The sequence below is a fragment of the Triticum dicoccoides genome, chromosome 5B (assembly GCF_002162155.2).
Source record: "Triticum dicoccoides isolate Atlit2015 ecotype Zavitan chromosome 5B, WEW_v2.0, whole genome shotgun sequence".
Lineage (NCBI taxonomy): Eukaryota > Viridiplantae > Streptophyta > Magnoliopsida > Poales > Poaceae > Triticum > Triticum dicoccoides.
Window position 1 is genome coordinate 312,254,160 of NC_041389.1, and position 8,675 is coordinate 312,262,834.

Genomic DNA, 8,675 nt, shown 5'->3' on the forward strand with positions numbered 1-8,675 from the left:
TGCTCCATCCCACTTTTCCTCTCTCGACCTTTTTTCTATTCACACAAATGACTTAATACAATGCGGACTCCTGGATTATTCCGGCCGCACTATGTGTGTAAGCAATACCTGGGGGCTTCCTATACGGAAGCTAAAAATAATTACTCAAATGGCTTTTTGCCCATCACATATGAGTTTTTTTTCATATGTGCCTTTTCTTCACCATTATATGCATCGATATGACTTAAGATGTGGCCAAGCTGGGTTGCCTGGTTCTTGTGTTTATGCCCTACGTTCCCATTAATTCGGCTAGGGCATAAGGGGAGCACCTCTGCGATTGTTACTGCCGGTTCAGCCGGATGTGTACCTCAGACTGGGTGAAGCCGAAAGCTAGTTTCCTTAAGAGAATATTCGGTCGGTGAACAAAAGATGTATTCGTTTATTACAACGTAAATCCCCAGAAGTCTTGTATCCTAGGCTATCGTTCGCAGTCCGTACATGTGCATTGTCGCATGCGTACCCAGGGAAAGGAACCCCTAATGGAACTATTCTCCCTGGAAGATGTTTCTTACTATCCATGTAATATAACATAACTAGTTGGGTGCTTGCCTATTCAAGAACTTATGACCCCTACGCCTTGTCTTCATGCATACCCCAGTCTTGTATAACTGAGCGGGTATTCGGACACACCCCGGACTATAGGATCCGGGGGCTGAAGCAAAAAGGTCCGCCATGACAAATGATTTTAATCCGACTAGGGACTAATTATGTCCATTAAATTACATAGTCACTTGGACTGACTATACTCTTCCTCTATACCATCCAATAGGCTATCTAGCTTACAATCATGTTGCGAATACTTGGTGGCTAACGCTACCTAGTCATATACCAGGCTCACGGGAATTTCTTGCCCATCGGGCCCCGCCGGTCCTACTTCGGCCATATGGTTCGGGTCCAGCTTGGTGTAGCGCATCTTCACCATAGCCCAGGCTTCTCTTGCACCTTGTCGTCAAGCTGACATCTTCCACAATCGGAAATGCCGCCGTGCTCCTTGAAGCATATCCACAAGCTCCCCCATGTCGTTCGGCAATAAGCTTGATGGCCACAAGGCCTGAGCAACACCCTGCATCACTTGCCGAGCTCACTCGTGCAGTTGCGAGAGGTCTTGCAGTAAATCACTTGCAGATGAGGGCATCTCCTCTTCGGGGCGACCTGTTAACATTCCTGCAAGCAAAATTCTTTCAATATACTTCCTCGGCGAACTATTTTACAGTTCGTCTGGGCACTCACCATAAATGCCGAGTCGAAGCCTTTTGTTCTCCTTCATGGAGTCCGCTAGTTGAGCACGGACGTCTTTTAATTCCACGTCCAGCCGAATATTGGCATCTTGAAGATTGTTCTTCTCTTGCTTCACTTGCGTAAGGATGATCTCACCAGCCTTTAGCTGCCTTTTAAGATGCGAGTCGTCATCCATTACGCCCTCCGGATTCACCCCGGGATTGTCTGCAGAATTTTCTGTTAGACTAGTCATACCAGCCATTTACTAACTGGTGCATCTTCGTACAATTGAGACAAATGTTACCAGATGAGGCCTTCTGGGATTCCTCTAACTTGGCAATCGTGTCCCTCAGCTGGGCCTTGCATTCCTCCAGCTCCCAAGCCAATTGTTCATTCTTCTCTACAAGGACCTGTGCATAAATTGATCCTTCAAACAGTTGTTCCAACTATTTCAAGTCTCAGGGGCTACTGTCATACATACTTATCAGAGCTTGTTACCCTTATATCTTTGGTATACTAGTTCGTCGCTCAGGCAAGCCCGCCTTGAGCAGCTCAGATGTATGCGTCTGCCAAATTGAAGGCATTAAATGCCTCTTTGGAAAAGATGTTGTTCTGAAGCACGGCCCTCCGGCTCCGGTGATTCATGGCGCTCTCCACTTTGGAGTTTGTGGCTGAAAACAATATCTGCATCCTCTGTCGGAGAACTATGCGGAACTGGCCCGTGTCCGCCTCTGCCCTCGAAGTTGGTTCTGGAACCCGACTGGTGGAGGCGTGATTGGCGGGATCCCCGGATATAGTCCGGCTGCTTCTCTTCCTGCCAGACACAAAGGGCGTTGTTATATTTCAAGTACTATAATCGCAGGACAAGTTATTACTTTACCTCTGCAGCGGTGTGTCGACCCTCACCGCCTTCCTCTTGAGCCTGCCCGATCCAGACGCCCGTGGTTGACGAGTCCCTAGGGGCTCGGCACCGTGCTCCGACCGTCGTCTCTGCAAATAGCACGGCGCCTCAAAGGTAAAGCATAATACTTGAGGGGAGTCCTCTTCAGAGGATAGGGGTTTTTAGTTTGGCTTACACGCGACACAGGGAGCAGTCCGGGATAGTCGGTCATAATGGCCACTGAGGCACCATCCCAGCTCGCTTGATAAAATACCCCGTTGACAAGCTCCACGATAATACCTGGATCTTCTTTGAATCCTGGATCTAGGGCCCTTCCAGGGTCCTCTGGCTGCGGGGAGGGGCTGAAGATTCCTTCTACGGCCCTCCTCAGTTCCTGCTCGGAAACATCGATGTAGGTAATCTTAGCAGAAGAACGCTAAAGTAAGTGAAACAGGGAAAGGAATGACAACTTACCCATTCTGGGGGGTTGTACATGGAGAATCCGTCCTGTGGTTTAATGCGAAGGAATTCCTCCTCTTCCCCTTTGTATAAGTTGGACAATATCCTTGCCAGAGTAGTGGCAGAGTCCGGACCCCTACGGCTATAGCGGGTGGCGTCGTCTTCCCCCGATATTGAAGCGGTTGCACTCCCTGCATTATGCATATTTCCATTACCTCGACTATCGTCAGTCCGGATTTGGCCAGTAACTTTATCCTGCTCATCAGGACGTGTATTTCCCTTGTATCCTCTTCTTGAGGGCCCCCGGGGCACCAACTTAGGCGTGCCCTCGGCGGGGCGTTACTGAACTTGGGGAGACCCATCCGGACTGGATCCGGAAGGGGAACGTCGTCAATGTAAAACCACTCTGAAGGCCAGTTTTCTGGTGCCTTCTTAGGAGTGCCGGACAGGTATCCGGTCTCGGCAATGCGCCATACTTCGGCCCCGCCCACTTGACATAGGGATTCTCCCTGGGTGCGGGGGACAAGGCAGAACAGCTTCCTCCATAATCCAAAGTGAGGTTCGCAGCCTAAAAATAGCTCGCAAGGGCGACGTACCCCGCTATATGGAGAATGAAGGCAGGGGTAAGATTGTGCAACTGGAGGTCATAGAACCCCAAGAGCCCACGAAGAAACGGGTGGATGGGAAACCCGACGCCCCTTAGCAGATGCAGGATGAGGCATACACGCTCCTCTGGAGATGGATTTGGAGATCCCTTCGCTTGTTCCCCTCCATCATAAGAAGCTATACCGGCTCGGACAGGGACCATGAACGCCAGTGGGAGAAACCCTTGGGTTTGTAACTCTATCAAACGGCTATGAGGGACTGAACACTCTCCCCAATCCCCCGTCTTGGAACAAGGAGGGCGAGGAGAAGAGCTGCGACGGCCGGCCATGTTGGAATGGTTTTTCGCGGAGCGCTCTGTTGGATGCTAGCTCAGGGAGGGAGAGTGAGGTTCGGATTCTGTCACTTCAAATAGACGGTCAACCCGCAGGATTAAGGGTGGAAAATGCAAAAATTCCTCGGCTCCTCGCATTCGCTCGACACGTGGAGATGGTTATTAATGAGACACTGAAGCCGAGGAGTACAACATTGATGGGAAGCCGGACACTATTTGTCGTAACATATACTTTGGAGTATTCGGAAATGGAACCCGCCTTGCAATGCCAAAGACAAGACTGTGCGCTGGACTCATCGTCATTGAAGCCTGGTTCAGGGGCTACTGAGAGGGTCCTGGATTAGGGGGTATCTGGACTGCCAGACTATATACATCGTCCGGACATTGAAGTGTGAAGATACAAGACTCAAGACTTTGGCCCGTATCCGGATGGGACTCTCCTTTGCGTGGAAGACAAGCTTGGCGATCCGGATATTGTGTTTCCTTCCTTGCAACCGACTTCATGTAAACCCTAGCCCTCTACAGTGTCTATATAAACCGGAGAGGTTGGTCCTTAGAAGGCCGATCACAATTACAATCATACCATCATAGGCTAGCTCTTAGGGTTTAGCCTCTACAATCTCGTGGTAGATCCACTCTTGTACTACGCATATCTTCAATATTAATCAAGCAGGAAGTAGGGTTTTACCTCCATCGAGAGGGCCCGAACCTGGGTAAACATCTGTGTCCCTTGCTTTCTGTTACCATCAGCCTAGACGCATAGATCGGGACCCCCTACCCGAGATCCGCCGGTTTTGACACCGACACATATCACTAAGCATTTTGAGCAAGAACCTCATTAAGCAACACCTCATCCCTCCTTGATAGTATTGGCTTTTCCTATAGACTCAATGTGATCTTGGATCACTAAAATAGAAAATGTAGAGTCTTGAGCTTTGAGCTTGAGCCAATCCTTTTGTCCTTAGCATTTTGAGGGGTCCACTTTTCTCATCCATGCCATGCCAATCATTGAGCTTTCCTGAAATGTTTATCTTGAAATAGCATTTTCTCAATGAGCTATATGTTGTTAGGAATTACCAAAACCACCTAGGGATAGTTGCACTTTCAATCGCCCCCTTTTTGGTAATTGATGACAACATATAGATCAAAGCTTCGACAAATGATAATAAGAGTGAAAAACATTGTCGCTTTGAGAAGTATGTGAAAAGCAAGAGCTCCCCCCAATTTGCGCATAGTTTAAGATTTGCTTTGGACTGCAAATGCACAATGAGTTAGGATCATGGGTTACTCTTCCATGTCACATACATCTTGGTGGAGCGCTCAAAATGATAATAATTAAATACATGCACTCATCACCAAGCAAAGTGAATGATCATATAAGGATATAAAAGGATAATGTCATCCAACAAGCATTAAGGTAGCATATGATCAAACACATGATCATCCAAGTATCACACAAAAGCATAGAGTATCAAGCGCACAAATAACAAAGTTCAACCACCAAAAAGCAAAACAATAGAGAACAAAAGCAACACTCTCTTCTCGAAGCCTATAATCTATACATTTTATCCCCCTTTGGCAACAAGTTACCAAAAAGTTCATAAAAAATGCATAGTGCTAGATCGACTCTCAGGCTTGGTCTTCAGGTAGTGGTGTAGATAGAACTCCAAGGATGAAGGCATCGGTTGATGTAGATGGAGCTGGTGGAGTGCATGCTGGAGCTGGATGCACTGAAGCTGTGGCTGGTGCAGATGAAGTTGCTCTGGTGTCTGTAACTAGCACTGCAGCAGATCTCTGACTCCTGGGCACTCTAGAAAAAGCATCAGTGGTAGATTTGCCCTTCTTCTCCTGCACTTCATCCTGATGTTCCTCAACAACTGACTGTATCTCAGTGACCTTCACATCTAAATCATAGAACTTCTGCTCCATGATCCTCTCCAAGCTCTCCTGGTTTTGATTCAGGGTGGCCAATCCCTTCTCAATCCTCAGAGTGGAGGCAATCAAGTAGCCAAGCTGATCTTGCTTGCTCTTCAGGAAATACTGAGATGCCTCATCAATGGTTGGCATCTTTGCAGCCTTTTCAGTCCTTGCCTTCTCCTTCTTTTCTTGAGCTTTCACAGTGGATGATTGTCACGCCCAATATGCGACCCTATCCAAAAGGAACTCGAAGGTCCCACCAAGGATAGACCCGCATATTGAAACGCTTTTGCAAGGTGGATATCATTACATCAACATTACATAATAGATGGGGATACATACATAAGGCATACAATGCCACACGAATACAACATTACAATACATTAGAGCATCATCCGACTATGGATGAAACACAAACAGAAACTCAAACGACATCCACCCTGCTAGCCCAGGCTGCCGACCTGGAACCTATCCCCTGATCGAAGAAGAAGCAGAAGAAGAACTCAAAGCAAGCAAGCATCGCTCTCGCGTCATGGTCATCGCATAACCTGTACCTACAACTATTGTTGTAGTAATCTGTGAGCCACGAGGACTCAACAATCCCATTACCATGGTTATCAAGACTATCAAAGCTTAAAGGGAAAGGAAGGGGTAAAGTGGTGAGGCTGCAGCATCGACTAAGCATGATATGGTGGCTAACATACGCAAATAAGAGCGAGAAGAGAGCAAAAGGAACGGTCCTGAAACTAGTAATGATCAAGAAGTGATCCTGAACTCCTACTTACATCAAACATAACCCAGAAACCGTGTTCACTTCCCGGACTCCGCCGAAAAGAGACCATCACGGCTACACACACGGTTGATGTGTTTTAATTCGGATCTGGTGTCAAGTTATCTACAACCGGACATTAACAAATTCCCATCTGCCTATAACCGCAGGCACGGCTTTCGAAAGATTATACCCTGCAGGGGTGTCCCAACTTAGCCCATGACAAGCTCTCGCGATCAACGAAGGAATAGACCTTCTCCCAGGAAGACCCGATCAGACTCGGAATCCCGGTTTATAAGACATTTCGATAATGGTAAAATAAGACCAGCAAAGCCGCCCGATGCGCCGACAAATCCTGATAGGAGCTGCACATATCTCGTTCTCAGGGCAACACCGGATGAGACTAGCTACGAGTAAAACCAACCCTCAAGTTGCCCCGAGGTGGCCCCGCAGGCAGCTCAGTTCGGACCAACACTTACACAAGCACTGGCCCGGGGGGGGCTAAAATAAAGATGACCCTTGGGTTGGCCGACCCAAGGGAAAGGGGTAGGTGGTGGTGAGGCAAATGGTAAAACCAAGGTTGGGCCTTGCTGGAGGAGTTTATTCAAAGCGAACTGTCAAGGGGGTCCCATAAATCACCCGATCGCGTAAGGAACGCAAAATCCGGGAACTTAACACCGGTATGACGGAAACTAGGGCGGCAAGAGTGGAACAAAACACCAGGCATAAGGCCGAGTCTTCCACCCTTTACCAAGTATATAGATGCATTAATAATATAAGAGATATTGTGATATCCCAACCAAAATCCTGTCCACCATGGAAAAATCTTCAACTTCACCTGCAACTAGCAACGCTATAAGAGGGGCTGAGCAAAGCGGGAACATAGCCAAATAATGGTTTGCATAGGAAAGGTGTCAAAGGTTAGAGGTTGACATGGCAATATGGGAGGCTTGATGAGCAAAAGATAGGTAACGCAGCATAGCGATAGAACGAAGCAACTAGCATAGCAATGATAGTAGTGAGATCCAGGGTAGCGGTCATCTTGCCTGAAATCCCGCTACGAAGAAGAACGAGTCCATGAAGAAGACGAACGGATGAAGCCGAACCAACCGTAGACGAACGAATCCTCACGATCGCAACGAAACAGGAACTATCGAAGAGAAGCACATGACATAGTAAACACACCACTTATAGACAAGACATGATGCACAACAAGCATGATGCATGACAAAGCTATATGGAGCTACTCATGTCAAGAGATGATGCAAACAAGAGCAACATATCAAGGCAAGTTTAAATGAGGTCGGGAACAACATAGAACAATTCCGGTAAGTCCTCATATGCATATTTCGAAATTGGTCCAGATCTGAATAAACCTTATGTTCAAGTTGTTAAACAGCAAGCTAAGATGCACAAGGTTGATCTACACGAGATTCTAGTCAAGTTACATATAAAGTTCATTTAATTCGGAGCTACGGCCTAGAAGATATGAGCAACACAAGTCAAACATGGCATTGATGCAAAATGCACTCAAACATCAAGCAAACACCTCAAAACAAGGATGCAACATGATAATATGAAACTACATGCAATTCTAAGCAAGTTTCATATAGAGCACACTCAAAACGGAGCAACGGTTCAACACATGCACTCTATACAAGTTTAAAGGACAAGCTGTCCAAAACAGCAACTAGGCATATTGCAAGCACCAAAACAATAAGCTACAGCACCCCAACATGGAAACAAAAGATATGGACATGTTGTACATGTAAAGCACAACAAAACATGAACACTGAGCTATCTCCAGAAATCACTAGAACATGCTCAAACGCACATGGTAAGATTGCAAGTTATAACAATTTCAGACTTTGCAGAAAATAACATCACGATGCAATGTTTGCATGCTTGTGCTAGTTACCACATTGATCATAAAAATACATGGCATACACCTCTATAAAGAATACATGGCATAGTTCAAAACAGATGAAGACATCAACCTCATAGGATGCACACATCAATCATGGCAAAAATGACAAAAGAGCTCGTTCTGTTAACAGACAGCAGAAAACATCATGAAGCACTCTTACAACGATGATTCAGGCATGACCTCAAATGAATATGATGCAATGGAATGAAATGATGTACTCGTCGAGACGAACAATTTGACATATTACACGCACGAAATGGAGCTACGAATGCAGAGATACGACGCAACGAACATGGCACGAAAATTACTCAAAACTGGGACTTAGTGGAAAACGGGGGCAACCTAGGGTTCGCACGGAAATCGATGCAGGGGCACGAGCTCGCCGGAGAGCTTTCCGGAGATGCGGGAGGAGGTGGCCGACGGGGTCGGAGAGGGCGGATCCGGCGGCGCCTTGCCGGATCCGGGCGAAGGCGAGGCGCGCTAGGGCGGCGCGGGGTCGGCGGCGGCCGGGGCGGTGGCGAGGCGAGGC